Below are 25810 nucleotides of genomic sequence, written 5' to 3' on the forward strand. Positions count from 1 at the left end.
TTGAATAGAATGGATAACAATCTGGTCTTTCACTCTGCTCCCTTCTCTCTTTCTTTGTGTCTTTCTCCCTTTCTTTGTGTCTTTCTCTCTGTTTTATTCTACCGGAGTCTGGGAATGTCTCAGTTTGTTCAGGCTGCTTTAACAAAAATTCCATAGCCTGGGTGACTTATAAACAACAGAAATTTATTTCTCACCATTCTGGAGGCTACAAGTCCAAGATAAAGGTGAAGGCAGATTCAGTGGTGAGGGCCTGCTTCCTAGTTCATAAATGGCTATCTTCTCATTATGTCATCACAAGGGACAAGGGAGCTCTCTGAAGAGGGGTCTCTTTTATAAGGACACTAACCCCCTCATGATCTAATTTCCTCCCAAAACCTCCACCTTCAAATACCATCCCACTGGGAGTTAAGATTTCAGCATATGAATTTGGAGGGGACACAATCAATCATTCTATAGCAGAGAGGGAAGATGGGGGGAAAGAAAACTGTTGTTTTGCCTAATTAGAGCTACTCCAGTTATCTCCTGAGTGTGGGTGAATACGTGAGCTCTTTTCTATGCCTTTTATGCAAGGGATTGTGGAAATAGGAGTCCCTGCAAGAAGGGGATGCTAACAAATTCCCATGTTTGACATCTGCCTCTTCAATGTCTGGCTGTTTTGCCCAGCATATTTATTGGTCCAAGGGAAAACGAAAATGGGTAAGAGGTAGCTGAGGTTGTAGTAGAACTAGTATTGCACTATTTGGATTCACAACTCTTAACACTGATCTTGAATTCCTCTATTTTCTGCTTGCATAATTGGTGAGTATCTGTTTCATGAAGTAGCAAGTGGATTCTATAAACTCTTAAAAGTAATGGAGAAATGTGCCTGGCAGTTTTCTCTAAGCAAAGTCAAGGGTCATTATATGTTTGACTTTTTTCTTTCTTTTTTTAAAAAAAAAAAAAAAAAAAACTAACCTCTGTCTCATTAAAAAATGTTTCTTTAATTATATTTTCTTGTGTTTAGATGGCCTAAGATGTGCTGAAAACTGTTCCAATGTGCTCAGAAGAGTCAACTATTAAATATCCAGGAAATTTGCAAACTGGTTGTTAAACACAGCTACTATTAAAAAAAAACAATATAAACCTACAAATAAACACTCAAAGCTCATCATTTATAATTATTTTATCACATTTCACTTTTATATAACACTGGAGGTTATTTAAACATATTGCATCTGTGTGGTAAAATCTGTATTGAAATCTGTATGGTGAAAATTTTATATAAAAGGGTGCTACTGAGTATCTCTTCCTAACTTTCAGTGACATCAGTTTGGTAGCTTGAAATTGGCTATGGAAGTAATATTTACACCATGATATTGGCAAACCTACAAATCAGAGTTTACCAGCTACTCTGATTACAAATCAGAGTAATTACCAACACACCACTCTCAGAAACTAAGCTTATTCATTATAGATAACCAGGATATGTAAATTCTACGTATTGTGCTAGTCATTAACCAGGAGTTAATATAGTTAACTATGAGTTAAAATAGGTAATGGCTGGGCTTCCCTGGTGGCACAGTGGTTGAGAGACCGCCTGCCAATGCAGGGGACACAGGTTCGTGCCCCGGTCTGGGAAGACCCCACATGCCACAGAGCGCCTGGGCCCATGAGCCATGGTCGCTGAGCCTGCGTGTCCGGAGCCTGTGCTCTGCAACAGGAGAGGCCACAACAGTGAGAGGCCCGCATACCACAAAAAAAAAAAAAAAAAAAAAAAAAAAGGTAATGTCTATTTAAAACCATACAAAAAATTCTAATTATTAACTATACAAAACTGATATCTCCCTTTATATATGCTTTCCATATATAGTCAGTACTTTCTAATGACTCTATGCAGCAGGTCAAATATTTCACTTACTTATTGGATGTATTTTGCAACCAATTATTCCAGGAATCATTAAGACACAATGTTGCATAAAATTATATTTCCATGGAAGAATTATTGATCTTGTTCACACTTATGCCATTGTAAGCAATTGGTTATGACATAAATTTTGAGAATTGTAAAGCTAAAATTGTCTTGGACATCTTGTATGGTTCATAATTTTAAATGTTAGTCATTCATGTGCTCTACTAGATCCACATTTTCTTTATGAGAAAAAAGAATCCTCACTTTGTCTGAAGGCATATCTTCAACTAAACATACCAGCACTCTCCTAGGTCCCAGTCCTGAGTGGGCTCCTTAAAAACTATTTCCTATCCAGCTTCTTAAGAAGCATAAAAATAAGTATAGATATGATGTTAATAGAGACTCTTTTGCAATGAAGGCATCCAACCCTTCATCTTACAGATATCGTAGTAATTTTCTTCACACAAAAAGCAATTTATTAAAACAATGCTATCATTTGCTCTCCCAAAATAACACTGCAATGATTTTTACATGATCAAAAATTATATTAAATTCAAATTAAGGATAGACAGGAGAAGATGGTGGAAGAGTAGGATGTGGAGATCACCTTCCTCCCAAAAGATGCATCAGAAATACATCTACACGTGGAACAGCTCCTATAGAACATCCACTGAACGCTGGCAGAAGACCTCAGACCTCCTAAAAGGCAAGAAACTACTCACGTACCTGGGTAGGGTAAAAGAAAAAGCAGAGACAAAAGAATATGGACAGGACCTGCACCTCTGGGAGGGAGCTGTGAAAGAGGAAAGGTTTCCACACACTAGAAGCTCCTTCGCTGGTGGAGACTGCGGGTGGCGGAGGGGGAAGGCTACGGAGCCGCAGAGGAGAGCTCAGCAACGGGGGGGCAGAGGGCCAAGCAGAGAGATTCCTACACAGAGGATTGGTGCAAACCAGCACTCATCAGCCCGAGAGGCTTGTCTGCTCAACCGCCAGGGTGGGCGGGGCTGGGAGCTGAGGCTTGGGCTTCGGAGGTCAGACCCCAGGGAGAGGACTGCAGTTGGCTGCATGAGCACAGCCTGAAGGGGCTAGTGCGCCACAGCTAGCTGGGAGGGAGTCCGGGAAAACGTCTGGAGCTGCCCAAGAGGCAAGAGACTTTTCCTTCCCTCTTTGTTTCCTGGTGCGCAAAGAGAGGGGATTAAGAGCACTGCTTAAAGGAGCTCCAGAGACGGGCTCGGGCCACGGCTATCAGCGCGGACCCCAGAGACGGGCAGGAAATGCCACGGCTGCTGCTGCCGCCACCAAGAAGCCTGTGTGCGAGCACAGGTCACTATCCACACCTCCCCTCCTGGGAGCCTGTGCAGCCCGCCACTGACAGAGTGCCGGGATCCAGGGACACCTTCCCCGGGAGAATGCATGGCACACCTCAGGCTGGTGCAACGTCATGCGGGCCTCTGCCGCCGCAGGCTCGCCCCGCATCCATACCCCTCCCTCCCCCCGGCCTGAGTGAGCCAGAGCCCCAGAAGCAGCTGCTTCTTTAACACCGACCTGTCTGAGCGAAGAACAGTCACACTCAGGCAACCTAGACGCAGAGGCGGGGCCAAATCCAAAGGTGAACCCCGGGAGCTGTGCGAACAAAGAAGAGAAAGGGAAATTTCTCCCAGCAGCCTCAGGAGCAGCAGATTAAATCTCCACGATCAACTTGATGTACCCTGCATCTGTGGAATACCTGAATAGACAACGAACCATCCCAATTTGAGGAGGTGGACTTTGGGAGCTAGATAGATTATTTTTTCCCGTTTTCCTCTTTTTGTGAGTGTGTATGTGTATGCTTCTATGTGAGATTTTGTCTGTCTAGCTTTGCTTTCACCATTTGTCCTAGGGTTCTGTCTTTCCGTTTTTTTTTTTTGTTTTTTGTTTTTTTTTACTTTTTAAAATTGTTTTCTTAATAATTAGTTTTTATTTTAATAAATTTATTTTATTTTATATTACTTTATTTTACCCTCTTTCTTTCTTTCTATCTATTTTTTTTTCTCCCTTTTATGTTGAGCCGTGTGGAGGACAGTCTTTTGGTGCTCCAGCCAGGCGTCAGGGCTGTGTCTCTGAGGTGGGAGAGCCAACTTCAGGACACTGGTCCACAAGAGACCTCCCAGCTCCACGTAATATCAAATGGCAAAAATCTCCCAGAGATCTCCATCTCAACACCAAGACCCAGCTTCACTCAATGACCAGCAAGCTACAGTGCTGAACACCCTATGCTAAACAACTAGGAAGACAGGAACACAGCCCCATCCATTAACAGAGAGGCTGCCTAAAATCATAAGGCCACAGACACCCCAAAACACACCAACAGACGTGTGACCTGCCCATCAGAAAGACAAGATCCAGCCTCATCCATCAGAACACAGGCACTAGTCCCCTCCACCAGGTAGCCTACACAACACACTGAACCAACCTTAGCCACAGGGGACAGACACCAAAAACAACAGGAACTACAAACATGCAGCCTACAGAAAGGAGACCACAAACACAGTAAGATAAGAAAAATGAGAACACAGAAAAACACACAGCAGATGACGGAGCAAGGTAAAAACCCACCAGACCTGACAAATGAAGAGGAAATAGGCAGTATACCTGAAAAAGAATTCAGAATAATGATAGTAAAGATGATCCAAAATCTTGGAAATAGAATAGAGAAAATGCAAGAAACGTTTGACAAGGACAAGGACCTAGAAGAGCTAAACAAGCAATGATGAACAGCACAATAAATGAAATTAAAAATACTCTAGAAGGGATCAATAGCAGAATAACTGAGGCAGAAAATGGATAAGTGACCTGGAAGATAAAATAAAAATTTCCTGCAGGAAATAACTACTGCAGAACAGAATAAAGAAAAAAGAATGAAAAGAACTGAGGACAGTCTCAGAGACCTCTGGGACAACATTAAATGCACCAACATTCGAATTATAGGGGTCCCAGTAGAAGAAGAGAAAAAGAAAGGGACTGAGAAAATATTTGAAGAGATTATAGTTGAAAACTTCACTAATATGGGAAAGGAAATAGTTAATCAAGTCCAGGAAGCACAGAGAGTCCCCTACAGGATAAATCCAAGGAGAAACATGCCAAGACACATATTAATCAAGCTATCAAAAATTAACTACAAAGAAAACATATTAGAAGCAGCAAGGGAAAAACAACAAATAACACACAAGGGAATCCCTATAAGGTTAACACCTGATCAAACTCTGCAAGCCAGAAGGGAGTGGAAGGACATATTTAAAGTGATGAAGGAGAAAAACCTACAACCAAGATTATTCTACCCAGCAAGGATCTCATTCAGATTTGATGGAGAAATTAAAATCTTTACAGACAAGCAAAAGCTGAGAGAGTTCAGCACCACCAAACCAGCTTTACAACAAATGCTAAAGGAACTTCTCTAGGCAAGAAACACAAGAGAAGGAAAAAACCTCAATAACAAACCTAAAACAATTAAGAAAATGGGAATAGGAACATACATATTGATAATTACCTTAAATGTAAATGGATTAAAGGTTCCCACCAAAAGACACAGACTGGATGAATGGATACAAAAACACGACCCATATATATGCTGTCTACAACAGACCCAGTTCAGACCTAGGGACACATACAAACTGAAAGTGAGGGGATGGAAAAAGGTATTCCATGCAAATGGAAATCAGAAGAAAGCTGGAGTAGCAATTCTCATATCAGACAAAATAGACATTAAAATAAAGACTATTACAAGAGACAAAGAAGGACACTACATAATGATGAAGGTATCGATCCAACAAGAAGATATAACAATTGTAAATATTTATGCAGCCAACATAGGAGCACCTCAATACATAAGGCAAATACTAACAGCCATAAAAGGGGAAATCGACAGTAACACAATCATAGTAGGGGACTTTAACACCCACTTTCACCAATGGACAGATCATCCAAAATTAAAATAAATAAGGAAACACAAGCTTTAAATGATACATTAAACAAGATGGACTTAATTGATATTTATAGAGCATTCCATCCAAAAACAACAGAATATATTTTTCTCAAATGCTCATGGAACATTCTCCAGGATAGAATATATCTTGGGTCATAAATTTCGCCTTGGTAAATTTAAGAAAATTGAAATTGTATCAAGTATCTTTTCCGACCACAACGTTATGAGACTAGAAATTACAGGAAAAGACCTGGAACAAATACAAACACATAGAGGCTAAACAATACACTACTTAACAACAAAGTGATCAGTGAATAAATCAAAGAGGAAATTTAAAAATACCTAGAAACAAATGACAATGGAGACACAACGACCCAAAACCTAATGTATGCAGCAAAAGCAATTCTAAGAGGGAAGCTTATAGCAATACAATCCTACCTTAAGAAATAGGAAACATCTCATATAAACAACCTAACCTTGCACCTAAAGCAATTAGAGAGAGAAGGACAACAACAACAACAAAAAAAAACAAAGTTAGCAGAAGGAAAGACATCATAAAGATCAGATCAGAAATAAATGAAAAAAAATGAAGGAAACAATAGCAAAGATCAATAAAACTAAAAGCTGGTTCTTTGAGAAGTTAAACTAAATTGATAAACTATTAGCCAGACTCATCAAGAAACAAAGGGAGAAGAGTCAAATCAATAGAATTAGAAATGAAAAAGGAGAAGTAACAACTGACACTGCAAAAATAAAAAAGATCATGAGCGATTACTACAAGCAACTCTATGCCAATAAAATGGACAATCTGGAAGAAATGGACAAATTCTTAGAAATGCACCACCTGCCGAGACTGAACCAGGAAGGAATAGAAAATATGAACAGACCAATAACAAGCACTGATTAAACTGTGATTAAAAACTTCCAACAAGTAAAAGCCCAGGACCAGATGGCTTCACAGGCGAATTCTATCAAACATTTAGAGAAGAGCTAACACCTATCCTTCTCAAACTCTTCCAAAATATAGCAGAGGGAGGAACACTCCCAAACTCATTCTACGAGGGCACCATCACCCTGATACCAAAACCAGACAAAGATGTCACAAAGAATGAAAACTACGGGCCAATATCACTGATGAACATAGATGCAAAAATCCTCAACAAAATACTAGCAAACAGAGTCCAATAGCACATTAAAAGGATCATACAACATGACCAAATGGGGTTTATTCCAGGAATGCAAGGATTCTTCATTATATGCATATCAATCAACGTGATACACCATATTAACAAACTGAAGGAGAAAAACCATATGATCATCTCAACAGACACAGACAAAGCTTTTGACAAAATTCAAATGCAATTTATGATAAAAACCTTGCATAAAGTAGGTATAGAGGGAAATTTCTTCAATATTATAAAGGCTATATATGACAAACCCACAGCCAACATCATCCTCAATGGTGAAAAACTGAAACCATTTCCACCAAGATCAGGAAAAAGACAAGGATGCCCACTCTCACCATTCTTTTTTTTTTTTTTGCGGTATGCGGGCCTTTCACTCTTGTAGCCTCTCCCGTTGCGGAGACGAGCAGGCTTAGCGGCCACGGCTCACGGGCCCAGCTGCTCCGTGGCACATGGGATCTTCCAGGACCAGGGCACGAACCCGTGTCCCCTGCATCGGCAGGCGGACTCTCAACCACTGTGCCACCAGGGAAGCCCTCACCATTCTTATTCAACATAGTTTTGGAAGTTTTAGCCACAGCAATCAGAGAAGAAAAAGAAATAAAGAAATAAAAGGAATAAAAGAAAAAAAGAAATAAAAGGAATCCAAATAGGAAAAGAAGAAGTAAAGCTGTCACTGTTTGCAGATGACATGATAGTATACATAGAGAATCCTAAAGATGCTACCAGAAAACTACTAGAGGTAAACAATGAATTTGGTTAAGTAGCAGGATACAAAATTAATGCACAGAAATCTCTGGCATTCTTATACACTAGTGATGAAAAATCTGAAAGTGAAATTCAGGAAACACTCCCATTTACCATTGCACAAAAAGAATAAAATATCCAGGAATAAACCTACTTAAGGAGACAAAACACTTGTATGCAGAAAATTATAAGACACTGATGAAAGAAATTAAAGATGATACAAATAGATGGAGAGATATACCATGTTCTTGGACTAGAAGAATCCATATTGTGAAAATGACCCTACTACCCAAAGAAATCTACAGATTTAATGCAATCCCTGTCAAACTACCACTGGCATTTTTAACAGAACTAGGACAAAAAATTTCACAATTTGTATGGAAACACAAAAGACCCTGAATAGAATAGCCAAAGCAGTCTTGAGAACGATAAATGGAGCAGGAGGAATCAGGCTCCCTGTCTTCAGACTATACTACAAAGCTACAGTAATCAAGACAGTATGGTACTGGCACAAAAACAGAAATATAGGTCACTGGAACAGGATAGAAAGCCCAGAGATAAGCCCACCCACATAGGGTCACCTTATCTTTGATAAAGGAGACAAGAATATACAGTGGAGAAAGGACAGCCTATTCAATAGGTGGTGCTGGGAAAACTGGTCAGGTACATGTAAAAGTATGAAATTAGAACACTCCCTAACACCATACACAAAAATAAACTCAAAATGGATTAAAGACCTAAATGTAAGGCCAGAAACTATCAAGCTCTTAGAGAAAAACATAGGCAGAACACTCTATGACATAAATCACAGCAAGATCCTTTTTGACCCACCTCCTAGAGAAATGGAAGTAAAACCAAAAATAAACAAATGGGACCTAATGAAACTTAAAAGCTTTTGCATAGCAAAGGAAGCTATAAACAAGACCAAAAGACAACCCTCAGAATGGGAGAAAATATTTGCAAATGAAGCAACAGACAGAGGATTAATCTCCAAAATTTACAAGCAGCTCATGCAGCTCAGTATCAAAAAACAAACAAACAACCCAATCCAAAAATGGGCAGAAGACTTAAATAGATATGTCTCCAAAGAAGATATACAGATTTCCAACAAATACATGAAATAATGCTCAACATCATTAATCATTAGAGAAATGCAAATCAAAACTACAATGAGATATCATCTCACACCAGTCAGAATGGCCATCATCAAAAAATCTAGAAACAATAAATGCTGGAGAGAGTGTGGAGAAAAGGGAACCCTCTTGCACTGTTGGTGGGAATGTAAATTGATACAGCCACTATGGAGAACAGTATGGAGTTTCCTTAAACAACTATTAATAGAACTACCATACAACCCAGTTATCCCTCTACTGGGCATATACCCTGAGAAAACCATAATTCAAAAAGAATCATGTACCAAAATGTTCATTGCAGCTCTATTTACTATAGCCAGGACATGGAAGCAACCTAAGTATCCATCAACAGATAAATGGATAAAGATGATGTGGCACATATATACAATGGAATATTACTCAGCCATAAAAATAAATGAAATTGAGTTTTTTATAGTGAAGTGGATGGACCTAGAGTCTGTCATACAGAGTGAAGTAAGTCAGAAACAGAAAAACAATACCATATGCTAACACATATATATGGAATCTAAGAAAAAAAAAAAAAAGGTCATGAAAAACCTAGCAGTAAGATAGGAATAAAGACACAGACCTACTAGAGCATGGATTTGAGGACATGGGGAGGGGGAAGGGTAAGCTGTGACAAAGTGAGAGAGTGGCATGGACATATATACACTACCAAACGTAAAATAGATAGCTAGTGGGAAGTAGCCGCATAGCACAAGGAGATCAGGTAGGTGGCTTGTGACCACCTAAAGGGGAGGGATAGGGAGGGTGGGAGGGAGGGAGACACAGAGGGAAGAGATATGGGAACATATGTATATGTATAACTGATTCACTTTGTTATAAAGCAGAAACTAGCATGCCATTGTAAAGCAATTATACTCCAATAAAGATGTAAAAAAAATAACAGAGTAAGTATTTGGGGCCCTGAATTTTAAGGATTTTGAAAGATAAAGCAGTTGGGTATGTAATAACAGTGGAATATCATGAGTAATTGTTGGCTCTAGAATAAAAATGACGTTCTAAGAAAAAAAAAAAAAATTCAAATTAAGTCCCTGCCTGATCTTGTCACAGCAATAGTTTGTTCTCTTACTCTTCATTGTCAACATATGAGATACAGTGTGGGAATAGTATTTGATCTTTGTAATTGGTTAATTATTAGTTTTTCTTAAAATATCTGTCTGTGTCACTTTTCACTAAAACCAATGAAATGATCACATCTCCTTTTCACTTTAGCTTTCAGGAAGCTAAAAGTCGAATAGGGTTAATTTAACCAATTCTTTAATCTTAGAGGTGTGTTTATTTCTAATCCTTAATTTTCTGTACTTATATTTACCATTGTACTAATGGTTTATTTCTATTCATTAGTTTACCTTTTTTTTTTTTTTTTTTTTGTCTCTATTCTTGCCCTTAGCGTACTCAAAATCCTGTGGAATGAGAAAGTCTATACATAGGTAAACTATTAGATAAAATTATACAAAATTGTATTTCCCTATATTTTACACTAACACAAAGTAAAATAAATCAAGAAATCAAATTGAATAAAAGAAAAATTCAATAAACATTTGAGTACATATTTTAGTTCACCAGGTTATGCCTCTATACCTTACTGGCTGAGAAAATCACACAGATAGATAAAGCAAAGGTGATAATATAATGAATAACAACTTTTATTTTCTCTTTGGCAAATGACATTTGAAGAAAAAATAGAGTAGATGTACATAAAATAACTACTATATTGAAATGTATATAATTTTATGATTATGAATAGAACTCCCTGAAGTGTACTTCATAAATTAAAAGCATGAGCAAATATCACTTTGTAATCTTGAATTGCATTATCTAAGTAATAAACTTATGTTTGGGAAATGTATTGATCTTGATAATTGTAAGGATGCATTTTGAATTCATATTACAGTCTTTAAGTGACTGGCCTTTTTTTTAATCATCAAAGATGTCTTTGGGAATATTCACTTATGTTTTTTTCCAACTAGACAGTTAATGTCATTGATATTCTTCTTTCATTTAGCTGAAGCAAGACTTTCCTTACCACCTTAACTAATCTACTGTAGAATAGAGTAGTTGTACTGTGATATATTGGAGCAGTTTGTCATTTCTGTATGAAAATACTCCTTTCATATTATAACACCTTCATCAGGATAACAGTTTCAGTCACAGTAGGAAAGTGAGAAGCAGCAATTAAATTTGCTGGGGTGAAGAGAGAATTCAATGTGTAGTGTATTAATAGTGCATCAATGCAACATCAAGTAGTGTAACCAATGCATTTGACAAAGGAATTTCTTTTCAAAAGACGGTTTAAAAAATTAATGATTCACCAACATTCATCTCACAGTCAAGAGGAAAGGATTTGATTTGTCATTACCTATTTTCTTTATTCTGATATTTTGGTGTGTTTCAATTGATAAAAATGGCACATTACAATGCTTTCTACTTTGAATAACTCATCATCTAAATTCTATTATTTTTTTTAGATGACTAGTGTTACAGAATAGCTGCTACTTTGCTGAATGTTGCCATTTTTATAAAGTGAAATTTTCCTTTGCAGGAACACCATTTATAAATTCATTCAGCACTCCTGAAAGTCTTTCTTTGATGTTGGTTAAAGTTACCCTGATGGTGCCCTGTTTACAAAGGAGGTTTCTAACTGAAGTGACATTTTCCTCAGCAAAGATTCAATAACTTAACACTGTGTTGGTTAATGGCTTGATTTATTTTACCACTTATGTAGTAAAAGCTTTGATTTAGAAAGTACCTCTTTGTTATATTGTGGTATAGAGAATAGGGAATTTATTATGGCTCTCTCGATTTATGCAATACACAGTTTAATTTTAAACAACCTTCTGTTATCTTCTTGTAACCACGATTACACTTTGGCAGTTCGATGAGGCACTAGGAAGTCATAACTTATTATCCCATAGCAAAAGAACTGCTTTAGCCAGATAACACATTTTTCAATTACTTCTTTAAACATACTTTTATTAAATTAACTAATATTAAATTTGTCTTGGCATATTTGATCTGAACAAAGTAATTCCTTATCTTTATAAAGAATACAAAATAAAATGCAATTTATTTCATTCAATCATTTCACAGATAGTAAGAGCTTCTTATGTGTCAGACACTGTTCTGAGCATTGGGGAAACACTAGATATTCAAAATACCAGTACTTTTGCAGCTAGTATATTTTTGTGAGTTAGATAACTAAACAAAGTAACAGGTGTATAAGATGTCAGGTTGTGAAAGGTGATCCAAATAAAAATAAACAAGATAGGGAACTAGAGAGTGACAGGAAGAAGGAATTTTAGTTTAGACAGGGTAGTCAGATCCCTCTTTAAGTGAAATTTAAGAAGGAAATTGAAGAATGTAGGGACATAAATAATAGATACCATGTAAAGGAATAGTTAAGTGCAAAGACCCTGGGCTGGTGTGGGCTTAACAAGGAAGTCAGGGTGACAGACAGGAGCATAGTGAGAAAATGAGGCGTTTTTAGGAAATGAGTTCAACGATGTTGCTGAATCAGGAGAGAGTCAGATCATTAACTCTTCTGAGGCCAGGTAAAGACTTTAGATATTAAACCAGATGCAACACAAAGCTGTTGAGGGTATTGAGCACATTTCTGATCTTTTTTTTTTTTTTCCTTAAAAATGAACTATTTGTGCAAGATATTTCAGGTGAAATGTAAACATATTTCAGTGTATAAACTATATGTTTAAACATATTAAAAAATTAATATGATATTTAAAAAGCTATCAAAAACATTGAGAAACCTTGACAAATGCTATTAAGAACTTTTTTAATGGAGTAAAGTCAGTTGAATATAAAACGCACATCTAACACCTTAAGATGCATAAAAATGATAGAGAGTGAATTAAATTCACTTTTGGAAACAGTGAAAAATAGATTTACTTTTATGCCAGTAATAGAATCACATTAAAAATTATCCTAAGAACTTAAAGGGAAAAATAAAATTATAAAGTAAGGAAAATTACATGAAAAATGTAATATGAATATGTAAGAAAAGGAAAATAATCTAGGAGACCTATCTTATGAAAAAATTAAATTCCAGAGATATCAGAACAGAGACTCTATTTGTAACAGAAAATTTCCCTACTACAAAGTAATAAACTTAATAATAAACACAAAAGGAGAATTTAAAAAGTCCTATTATAATTTTCAAACATTACAAACAAAGACTCCTACAAATATTCAGACAAAAAATTTAGGTACTGAAAATGGAAGAAAATCAGACTGGCCAAAAATTTTTCTTCCTGACATAAATACTAATAGGCAATGGGACTTCTACAGAAATCTGAAGAAAAATGTAATCACATGTTGTAAACCCAAAAATGCTACAACCAGTCAAGTATCTTGTCTTGAATGAAAGAAGTGTAAAGACTTTCACAGATTGAGAAGGAGTCAGAGAGACAGGAAAGAGAAACTCTTTCAGAATAAAGTATTTGGGATTATGGGCTAAAATAGTGAAAGATATATCAGAATAAAAATATATTAGAAGAAAATTCTGGTTCTGAGCCTTCAAACTATAAGTATATAGATACCAACTTAAATATATTTAGATAATTGATTTCATTTTTTTACTGTGGAAATGTTTGAACAAATTGTTTTAAATGAAAGATTAGAGAAATCTTCAATGACACACAAACTTTGAGTCAGATTTCCCATACAGCTCCCTGAACTTCTCCTACCACAGCCCTATTACACAGAATTATACCCATATGTTTGACCGTGACATACACTGGATTATATGCACAGTCTATCTTGTTGGTGTCTATCCTCATTTAGCACCATGTGTGGCACAAAGTAAGCCATCATACATGTGTGTTGAACAAAGAAAGTATAGCCTGGCAAGAACATACCCACCTGGTATTCTATTTTAAAACTAGAAAGGTACAGTTGGAATATTATACTGTGTGACTTTTATTCTTGCACTCTTAAATGTTTACCATTCCTTGTGGCCCTTAACTGGTTCAATCTGTCCCTTCAAAGGCAATGTAAAACTCATATTTTATTTTCTAATTTCAGGAGGCATGTGGTCAGAACAGTCTACATCTGCCATTGAATAATAGTTTTCGTATTTCTAAAACACAACAAAAAAACATTGACCTCATGGTCTTTTTCAATAGATTTGTCTATTGTCCCCTTTGTAGATTTAAAATATATTTTTTATTTTAGTTAGTAATATTTAAAGACTACAATATTAAAAAATAAATGCGCAAAACCCTCTGGAATAAAAGACCATGGTGGCTTTCTCAAAGGAAAATCTTTAAGAATTTGGAGCTCAGAAAGATGATGGGCAATATTAGTTTTACTTCTAGTGATCTCCTTATCAGTATGACTCAACAGATGTGTAGAGTTAATATACATGATGATATATCACTATATGTATTATATGTATATATTGACAAGAACTTATGTTCTATTTTGGCTTATGTGTCAGTCAGGGTTCTCACAAGAACAGAACTAATGGGGGTGTGTGTATATGTATATATATATATATATATGTAATATCTATCTATCTATCCATCTGGAGATATAAAGAAAAGGCTCATACTATTATAGAGGTCCAGAAGTCTCACAAGCTACCATCTACAAGCTGGAAAACCAAGAAAGCCACTGATATAAGTCAGTCTGAGCCTGAAGGCTTGAGAATTGGCAGAGCCCATGGCCAAAACAGAAGATGGATATCCCAGCTCAAGCAGGGAGAGCAAATTCACCCTTCCTCCACTCCTTTGCTCTGTTTGGGTCCTCAACAAATTGCATGATGCCACCCACATTAAGGCAAAGGATCTTCTTTCACTCAGTCTACACATTCAGATGCTAATCTCTTCCAGAAACACCCTCACAGACACACCCAAAAAATAATGTTTTATCACCTATCTGACATCTCTTAGCCCAGTCAACCCATATAATTAACCAACGCAGTTTATATGCCTTACTTTCTGTTGCAATTTTATTGACGCTCCTGTTGAATGACTCCCATGCTGAACATTTTGAAAGGTAAAATACTGACTGCTTATGGTACTGAAAAGACCATTGAAGAAAGAGTACACTGAAAAGGAACGCTTTTTAATTGAGGTTACATGTATTTCTGAGAAAACATGAATAATTCAAAATAAATAATGGTGATGTGGTAGGCAGACTTACAATCTCCCAAAGATGTCTACCTCCTTATTTCCCAAATCTATGAATATGTTACCTTACATGGCAAAATAAACTGTACATGTGATTAAGTTAAGGATCTTAAAATAGGTAGATTATCCTGGCTTTGATAAAACCTGCTGGATTTGTAGTTGGAGGTTTTGAAGATGGAGGAAGAGGCATGAGTGAAAGAATGCAGATGGCCTCTAGAAGGTGGAAAACACACAAGCAAACAGATTTTCCCCTAGAACCACTACAAGGACACAGCTTGGACTTAGCACCTTGATTTTAGCTCAGTGAGACACATATAAGACTTACAACCTCCAGATCTGTAAGATAATCAGTTTCTACTGTTTTAAGCCTTCAGGTTTATGGTAAAGTTTTACAGCAACAGTAGGAAACTAATACAGCTAGCAAATTAGCATGTCTGTCTTTGGAGACATACTGTACCTTTTTTTATTGGTTTTATTTTCACTAACTTAACTCAACTTAATTTTTATTAATTTTTCCTAGTTTTCTTGAGAAAGAACCTCAAAAACCCCTAAGTGAAGCCCTCTAACTTGCAATGAATCTGCGGTGGTCAGCAAGAAGAAGCTTTCTAACTCTGGTCAACTTATATTTACTATTAAATCCCATTTCATTTATTCTTGAATCAGTACTTTTCTGATGTGTTCATTTATTTATTAAACATCATCTTACTTCCAACACAGATGATTGTTTTTTATCTTTCTCTCATTTTTCTGTCAGATATTTCAGAATTCAAGTTCAATGTGCATCCAACACTGATCCTGATCACAAATGATGTATAATATCAGTTAGTGAAACCACACAGAAAAATAAGAAGAAACCAATAAGCAGGGATTTTTCAGTGCTGTCTTATTTGGTTCTCACACTCTTCAAATCTACCTTAATCTGTGAATCACCTTTTTTTTTATGGGCAAGCCTCTTAAAACCCACTTGCATTTACTTATTTTAAATTTCTGCTCTGTCATTCATTTGGCATTTTCTCCTTTTTTTGGATTTTTGTAAAACTTAACTAGAAAAGAAATTGCCTAATACAAGCAGATTTTCATTACTTTTCTTCTTGTTATAACACATATGGACTTATAGACAAGTAATATTTCTTCCAATGCATGAATTATAATGATATTTTTATTTCATTTTTGAGGGATCTCACAATAATAAAGCAAAATACTTAAAGTCAGAGAAATAAAATTGTAAAATTACATACAATGTGCTTTTCCTCTCTTGTAGTCATCTTTTAAATTCAAATATTTTTATTCAGTCCTTATTGCACTTCATTTAAATTCAAATTATTTGGCATGCTATTCATGTTTCTTCTTCCTCTACCTCTTGTCTTTCTTGGCCCTTTTATTTTTTTGCCTGGCACATACACCAAGTTTATTTCTACATCTACAAATTTTCTTAGTCTAAATTCATCACTTTAGAGGGCCTCCTTTACTTAATGTTTTGACATTCATTGATTTATCCATTTATTTATCTAAGAAGTTTCTATTGATTAAAACTCTAATATTGAAAATATTTAGCATATGATAGAAATTGAAAAATATCTCAGATTGACATAGTCTCTGTCCTTAAGAAACTAATAATCATTCTGTAGAAATACATATGCAAAGACCTACAGTTGTAATAAACACAATTGGATTATACAATAGAGGGACTTAACATGTTTTGGAGAGTTCGAGAGACTTCTATAAGGAGGTGATTTAACAGTTGAGATAGGAAAATTAAGGAGGTATTAGCTACAAAAAGGACAGGTGGTGGAGAGAACCATATGAAAAAAAAGTACAGTTGGTTGGTGTACTGTGGATGGAATGAGTTTAGTATATTTAAGAAATGGAAAGATAATGGGATGGCTTTACCACTGAGAGCTTGCAGAAAGTAACTCCCTAGGGCTGAAGAGGTGGTCAGAGAAAAGATCCTACAAAACCTGATCTTCAGATCAATTGAGTGTCATTAGGGAGTTTTTTATCAGGGATATGACTTGTTCAAAATTCTGTTTTGTTAAGATTTTGGACTTCTGTGTACTTTGAGGGATAAGAAGTATGGAAATGAACTCATTTGTGCTATTGACTGGCCCCTTGTAACATTCAGGCAGGAGTGAGAAGCCCCTCTCTGTGTTCCAGACATGAAAGACTTGAATGGAAAAAAGAGAATTATAGGCTTACTCAATCATTTTTGGGACAAAGATTAGCATAGCCATCACCCATTTTCTCCATCTGCAGTACTAAAGTAGTTGTTCTGGTGATTCTCAGAAATGATTACAAAGCTTAAGAAATTTTCAGAGCTCCAAGTATCTCAATCTAGGGCACTAACGTGAATTCTCTCAAGAGGTTGGACAGGAAGTTGTGGTGAAATTGACATCTGTAATTGCCTCCAGAGAATGATGATTTCTCTCTTCTGTCTTCCAAACCTTGTCTGAGGACCTCCCATAGAGTGAATTTGTCAAAAACCACACGAAGAAATGACTTTGGGACATGAAGTTCCCAGCTTTGCCCATGAAAGTCAGAAGGTACCCCAGGAGAGGGTGGAGGTGATCTTGAACTGACCACAGACAAAAAAGGAAAATCCACTCCTTTGTCAATGAGGATCCATAGGGAATTCCCTGGATGTCTAGTGGTTAGGACTCGGCGATTTCACTGCCGAGGGCATGGATTTGATCCCTGGTCGGGGAACTAAGATCCCGCAAGCCGCACAGTGCGGCCAAAAAAAAAATTGAGGATCCATACACACCACTGCACCACTTTTGCCAATTTAAAAATTTTAAATAACAACAGTAATAACATTCTTCAGCTTAACATAAGGAAACTCTCCTGTCTATGTTATGGGATGTGGTTTCCTGTCTGTGATAAAGAGATGATTCTCTCCTCAAAAGGGAAAGTGTATAGTTCTATATACCATAGTAGCCATTTTGGAGTGATGTTCACTCCTTTTCTAATGAGGTCCCAAACCCTTTTTGATAAACTGTAACATAAGTACACAATTATATGGTGTCAATTTGGAGTCTCTTTAAAAGCAGAGATTAAGTCAAAGATTTGGGTTTAGGTAATCTGTTTGGGAGATGATATAAGGAAATAGGAACGAGGATGCTGGGAGAGTAAGACAAAGAAGGAGAGAGAAAATGTTTATCATTGAGCCAGATACCACCGTGAAGAATGTGACTCAACCCCTGTGTAGAATACAATACAGAATTGTCCCTCTCAGGGATAAAAGGCTACAACATTTTTCCACTGACTCCCTTCCTCCATTCATTAAGAATAAACTGCTTATTCTCCAGCTGTCCTGTTTGTGGGCTGAGTGACTTCAGAAAAAAAAGTCTTCAAAGAATAAGCACAACTTGAGGTGAGATGTTTTAGCATGCACTAGAACTCTCTAACACAGCAGAAGGTGATTAAAGACATGGCCTGTAGGCATATCGTCAGGACACTAAAGATTCTGCTATATTTCACCACTTAGACCCTCACAGCCATTCATACCTCACATTGAATCCACTCTATCACTAACTTCCTCTTCTAGTCAAGAGGGAGTAACAAAGACCATATTCACCAGTCCACTTGGAACAACTAAAAAAATAAATAAATAGACAAAATATGAAACAACAACATTCAATGTATTTAACTTAAATCAAAGGATGATGATCCATGAGAGACTAGAAGTAAAAATTTTCCAATGTCACAGCTCACCAGCTGGAGAAAATTTTGAGGCCATAGGGCAAGAAGGGGGAACACAGGTAGAATCCTGAACACTCATTGAATTCATTCAATGGAGTTGGGAGCCTGGAGGGGCCAAGGCAGCCAGCATTCACAGTTAAGAGAGCTGGAGAAGAGAGACCTGAACAAGAGCAAGGATTCCAGAAACTTGTCAAGTTTTACTCAGGTATTCAGTTGAGTGCTGTATGTGAGGAAACTTCTGGAGACCAGAGAAATATGTATGGACATAATGTGGAGAACCATAATAAGTCTTTGAGGATATCACTCATTTCTGAATTTCCCTCAGAGACCAGTAATACTTCTGATTTACTCTTCTGGCTGGAGAGTGGAATGTCAGACACATCACTTGGCCCTTCTTGCTGTAACTGCCATAGATCAGGGATTCTTATGAGGGTTTAGCCAATATGAAGTAAACTGATACTAGTTATGCATCCAAGGGCCAGGAAAATGGTCACAAGCAGGAACACAGGCCCACTGGACACACCATCAATTGTACTGGGGCCAGAAATCTATTTATCACTTGGCCTCCTTCAAACCTAAATCTAACTGAGGGGTAGGGAAGAATGATGACACTTTGGAGATTTTATTATCTGTGTCACCTTAAACTCTATTTTTAGTTTCTCTCAAGAAGTTTAAGTGTTCTTAATTCCCTAATCTGGTAAACAGCCACGGTTTTCTTTCAGGAAGAAAAATAGGAATATTTATTGCAGAAGAATTTCCTGGGATAATAATTCTTTTTAAAATGTTGATACTAGTTCTGAGAATAGGTTTGAATCTGGAAACTGGGTGAGGGATCATGATTTTCTATTGTGGTGGCACTAACAGATTTGAGATCTTGAGTTTCTCCTGCTTGTCGACATCAAACAATACTCTGTCATATTGACAGCTGTCTTCCCCATAGGAATACTACCACATATTAGTAAGCACTATAGTTCATTGTGGAACAAGGGCACCATGGTTGTTACCCTGGCATTGTTTACATTAGGATATTCTTCTAACTCTTCTCTTATAGATAAATGCAGCCACCTGGCTTGTACAATTCCGGAATCCTATTATCCCCATTGAAATGAAGAAGCACAGTTCCATGCAACTTTTCCTACTGTCAACTCTGCTCCAGAGCACAGCTATTGCTGACCTTAATGATTTCATTGCCCTTTATACAGTGCAGTCTTTGTTGTTTTTATGTAAGCAATGTCCTCCGGGACTTACTGGAGAACACAGTCAGTTAATGAGTTCTCCAGTCTTATGTAAAAAAAAATCTGTTCTTTCAAGCCTCTTCCCTGCATTTTCTTACCTCACTTCCCAGTACTCTGGCAAGGTTAAAATTGATATGACCTCATTTCATATGGGCCATTGTTGTTTCAAAACTTCAAGCAGCCATCCCAACAGTATATTCAGACCAATTCCAGGTGTCCTTGACTATTGGGCAAGTGATTGAACATTCATAAACTCAATATTCTTCAGCCATATTTTTCACCTCCTCCCAGCCCAACAACCAGAAGATGCACTCTTAAAAATATCTCTCTTATCCTTGCTGGTACATAATGCCAAGTCCTGCAATGTTTTTCTATAAATAAGCTGCCTAATTCCACAGCAGGGAGTATGCTTTTCAGCTACAGCCTTGCTGAGATATAAACTTAATTATTCATCTAGAGACAGTGGTGAGTGCAAGTGTGGATCAAGAGTTAAGACAAGTATCCTTTTTAACAGAAATGCTTCAGGTGATGTTTTTCTAAGACCTCCAGGCAAGAGACGCTGCTGTCTTCTAGCAATGAGGTATGTGCTGTTTGTGCCAGCCCTGAGCATTTAAGGGAATCTGTGGGTTCAAGTGTCCACATACAGCCATACAGTGTCTCACTCTTTCTCTACTGGGCACTGGTTTTATCATGGGAAATCTATCACATCTCTTTATTGCTTTCTTTACTATTCTTTCACTTTTATGGTTAAATCTGTGGCCTGATTTGTAGCAGTTTAGACAGTGGCTACAAAAGTAAATGATGCCACATAGGCCTTCTGACTTCCACTGCATGCCTTGAGTGCTATAAGGTTATATACGCCTTTTTGATTTAAAAACCAACCAAAGGCTAGAATGAGAGTATAACTCAATCATTCCCCTTTTACCTGTGTCTCATTCTAGTCCCTCAGAAGTGATCATATCAGGATCACCATGTTATGATAAACCCTAGGACACCAACCCGCCCCCCCCACCTCGCTACTTCCCACCAGCAATGGGATGCTGTTGCCAATTGACAGATGAGTGTCCCAAACTGAGGATCTGCTTTCAAGGGCCACTTCTGCTACAGTTCACATCCTTTAGGAAACTTCTGAAAACAGAAATGTCAATTCCATCTGGAGAATTTTGTCCCAAAAAATAGGTGTTTGAAGTAGAAAGTGTTACTGTTACTTGGTGAAAGGTTCATGATAGCATTAATTAGCTCAACATTCTGTTGTTTTTTAAACCTAGCTATTTTTCTTTTCTCCCTGTTATCTCAGCTGCTATCAGCCTGTTAACTGCCCTTAGTTGGATAATAATATAATCATCTTATTTGTAATATTTTTCCTTTCATGCATTTTCTAAACCTAACTTGTACTTTTTTTTGAATAAGTGCCATATTCTGGAGCACCAGGTTTATCAATGGATTTCTCATTAACATAAAGTCATATTACAGATCATGTATTTAAGTAATAATAATATAATTACAGTAAATAACCAAGTGCATGTTTATTCTTTATCCATTCAGATTTATCAGTGTCATGAATGTAACGTATATATAAATATATTTCAGATTGTGATGGTTGAAGGTGTATCTGTTTTTAAAATATGTATGTTTGCTTACCCTTTTAATAAAATGGAGAGGTCCAAAATAGCTTTTATATTTTTTATGATTTTAATTCAAAATAGTTGTACTCCATTATCTAGGAATGTCTTGAATAAATAAAATATATGTTCTTATTGAATAAAATCAATTTTGCTCTACAACAAGAAAAAGATGTACCATATCAAGAGATCTTCGTATACCAATAGCAAATACTATGAGTGTTTGTATGAAAGTATTAATTGAGATGATATAGATTTTTCTAAATTTCTCCAATTATATACTTATGAATATCACATGAATATGAATCCATCTGTTAAACTTGCTACTGTGTTAGATTCTGTAATTTATAGAATTTATACCTTATTGGAAAACTTAATTTTCATGAAAAATACATATATTTTAATATGTATGTATGGAGCACTTTAAACCTAAAATGAAACTTTATACTTTTTTCTAAAATTGTTTCTGATATCTAATGCCTCCATATGCAAATTGAACATAATTAACCAATAAAATGAATTTAACATAGGGCTGGGATATTATATAAACCTGTAAAAATCCAGACTCCTTATGAAAAATTAGCCAGTCTTATAAAAAATACTCTTTGCTCAGTCTTAATACTCCAGTTCACATTTAATTCAACATATACTAATCGGAGGTGAGAAAGGGGGTGTAATATTCTTTTGGAATAACATCTAATTCAATCCGGTCCCAAGGATGTGCATCCACACAAATATACTGTCTGCAGTGACACTTCATCAGAAGGAACCATTTAACTTTGCTTTGGTCTGATTTGGCACTTTGTTAGAGAGGGTACTTTCTCACATAGAATCTGATCTAATTGTTAGAAGATTAGTGAGGGAGTGTATGATGTCTCAAAGGTCATCAGATATTCCAATAAGTCATAATTAACTTGGTGTTTAAAGTTGAGAACAACAGGGTCACCAATAACACATTCTGGGCAGGCAGCCAGGACACTACCATGGGAGTCATGATGTCTAAACATAAATTGAGTAGGCTGGACCTGCGATGTGTACTGATCAGAAGCAAGGCAACAATTAACATGGCAAAAGAAAAGACATTTTTAATAAGGTGAGCAGATGTCCTGGAAAGCCTGGAACTTTAGCCTTCAGCTTAAAGGCTACAGCATATATATTCTCAAATAGACATGACTCTATACTAGAATCAGCTCCTACCATAAGCCAATAATTATTTTGAGCCTGAGGGTGAATAGGGAGTCAGCGTCTCTCGGACCCAGCTTGAAATTGGTAGGATAGTGAGAGAGGCAACAAAAATAAGATGAGGGGCTTCCCTGGCGGCGCAGTGGTTGAGAGTCCACCTGCCAAGGCAGGGGACGCGGGTTTGTGTCCCGGTCCGGGAAGGTCCCACATGCCACGGAGCGGCTGGGCCGGTGAGCCATGGCCGCTGAGCCTGCACGTCCGGAACCTGTGCTCCACAACGCTAGAGGCCACAACAGTGAGAGTCCCGTGTACTGCAAAAAAAAAGGAAAAATAAAAAATGAGATGAAACTCTTATTCTTTGGACCAATTTCTTTGGGATTCCAAGGGCCAAAATTTTAAAAATCCCTCCAAACCAGAGAATATTTTACTTCATTTAAACCTTTAATAGAAACAAGCTATATTTTAAGAAGAGACTCTTACAAGATTATACCCAAATAATGTAAGCTCCCATTTTTTTCACAAGACTACCCTGTGAAGTCTCCAATATACGTTAACAAGCTTTATTTGCAAGACTTCAAAATAGCACAATGGAGCCAGTTGTTAATACTTGATAAGCATAAAAAAGCAGAAATTTGCCCAATTTTATATTTCTCTTTATTTTTGCATTATTTGAATACTTTTTCCTTTCTGTGCATTTCTCTTGCACCCCTTTCATCTAATCTCTGCACTAGGCTGTTTGTCTACTGTTCCACTCCTTCCTGATCATTCATTTAATAACTTGATATTGTATTATTATCACAGAGGACAGGCTCCCATTACTGCACAGATTCCTGTCTTTTATTTTAGCAAAGTGACTATGCCAGACAGTAGCAGTGAAAGACAAAGAGACTTAGGTTAAGATTAATTGTTGTGAGCATTTTGCATTACCAGTGAACACACTCCTGCCTTGAACTCAGTCCTGCGTTTGACTCAGAGGCTAGTATCAAAAATCCAAGAATCTTTTTTATAGTTTTTCACTGGAGAAAAGAGCATCACTCTTAATCAAGAGCATCACTCCCCCTCTCTCTCACTTAACCTGTTATTTTTTAATGGAAAATCTCAGACATACAAAAATAAAGAAACTTGACATGAATCCCTATGTACTCATCATCCAGCTTCAGTGATCTTCAGCGCAAGGTCAATCTAGTTTTCTCCACACCACCACCCACTCTTCTTTGTCGTCTTTCTTTAAAATTCCAGAGATCAAGTCATGTCTTCCATAAATACCTTCACAGAATATTTTATATTAACATCAAGACAATATATGCTGTTTAACCACAGATTACCTATGCACCTCCTACTATTTTGTGAAATAATTATTTTAATTACCTGCAAATACACACATAGACATCTTCCTCAATGAATAACATATAGGTCATATATGACAGCCAAGCATATGTACAGGTTAAATGGCAGATCTGCCTATAAAAGGACAATCATGACTTTGTAAAGTTAGAGAAGATCTGCTATTTATCTGCCTGCACTACTGTATACTTTCTGATGCTCACAGGGGGAAATATCATGTAGTTTGTATTAGCATTTGGGGCATCATTCATTGAAAAAAAAAGATTTAATGTTATATGGGAAATTAGCCCATATTTCGACTTAACACAGAATCTATAATTCAAATGACAGTAGAATAAACAGAGTTCACAGCCAAGTTTACATAAAGTAAATGTAGAAAACTCAAACATACTCTATTAAATAATCAATGTTATTGTGAACGGTCATTCCCCCCACTAGAGAACTATAATCCCATTGTGTTTATTCTACTTATGACAAATTGTTCACATGAAGTTTCATTAGGGGATTGGAGTTTGTTTTTACTCTCTGGAACATTAGTTTGAAATCAGAAATAAAAAAAATAATAATAACAAAGATCCTTATAGGCAAATAGAAAACAATTATGAAGAAACAAAATGAATGAAATATCTTGAAAAAAATGCTAATAAAAGCAGAATGAAGGCAAAACATATCATGGTTACAGTAATTTGACTCAAACATGCCCTAAATTCTCCTGTCTCATCATATAAAAATTAAGTATTATCAGAAAATGATATAGACTTCCATTTTCTGAATGAAAGAATAGAGCCAGTGACATCGGGAACAGTACATAATGCTAATCATACAAAGATAAAAATAATTACAAGATTATATTTTACATTGATTGTTTTAATATTAAACATGTTGAATTAATATTTTGTAAGATATTTGGTTATACAAATATATTAAAATCCTTAAAAACAAAATACTTTCTCTCCTGTCTCTGATTGTATTGATAACATGGTTTCAGGTTTTCTAATCCTCCCTGAAGTTACTGGACCTGAGGGCCTCAAGGATGTAAAAAGAACATATGCCAAGACAGAGAACCACGATGGAAGGGGAAGCCCTGATGACACAAAGGGGGTTAACTCAGCAGCTACCACATTGGAGGAAGATGTCAAGTAGCAGTGAATCCACAATTTTTAAAATCTTCTTTTATTTCTAGAGAGATTAAAGACTACTTTTCAGTAGGGACAGTTACTTTGGTTTTTATATGAGGACTCTTTCTTAAAAAAATGATTTGGGGGCTTCCCTGGTGGAGCAGTGGTTAACAATCTGCCTGCCAATGCAGGGGACAGGGGTTTGAGCCCTAGTCCGTGAAGATCCCACATGCTGCAGAGCAACTAAGCCCGTGTGCCACAGCTACTGAGCCTGAACTCTAGAGCCCATGAGCCACAACTTCTGAGTCTGCTTGCCACAACTCCTGAAGCCCGTGAGCCTAGAGCCGGTGATCCCCAACAAGAGAAGCCACCGCAATGAGAAGCCCACGTACCACAACAAAGAGTAGCCCCTGCTCACAGCAAGTAGAGAAAGCCCACTTGCAGCAAGGAAGACCCAACACAGCCATAAATAAATAAATAAATAAATTAATTAATTAAAAAATTTAAAAAAATGATTTGGCTTTCAG

The sequence above is a fragment of the Lipotes vexillifer genome, unplaced genomic scaffold, assembly GCF_000442215.2.
Source record: "Lipotes vexillifer unplaced genomic scaffold, Lipotes_vexillifer_v1.1 scaffold1400, whole genome shotgun sequence".
In the NCBI taxonomy this organism is placed as follows: Eukaryota; Metazoa; Chordata; class Mammalia; order Artiodactyla; family Lipotidae; genus Lipotes; species Lipotes vexillifer.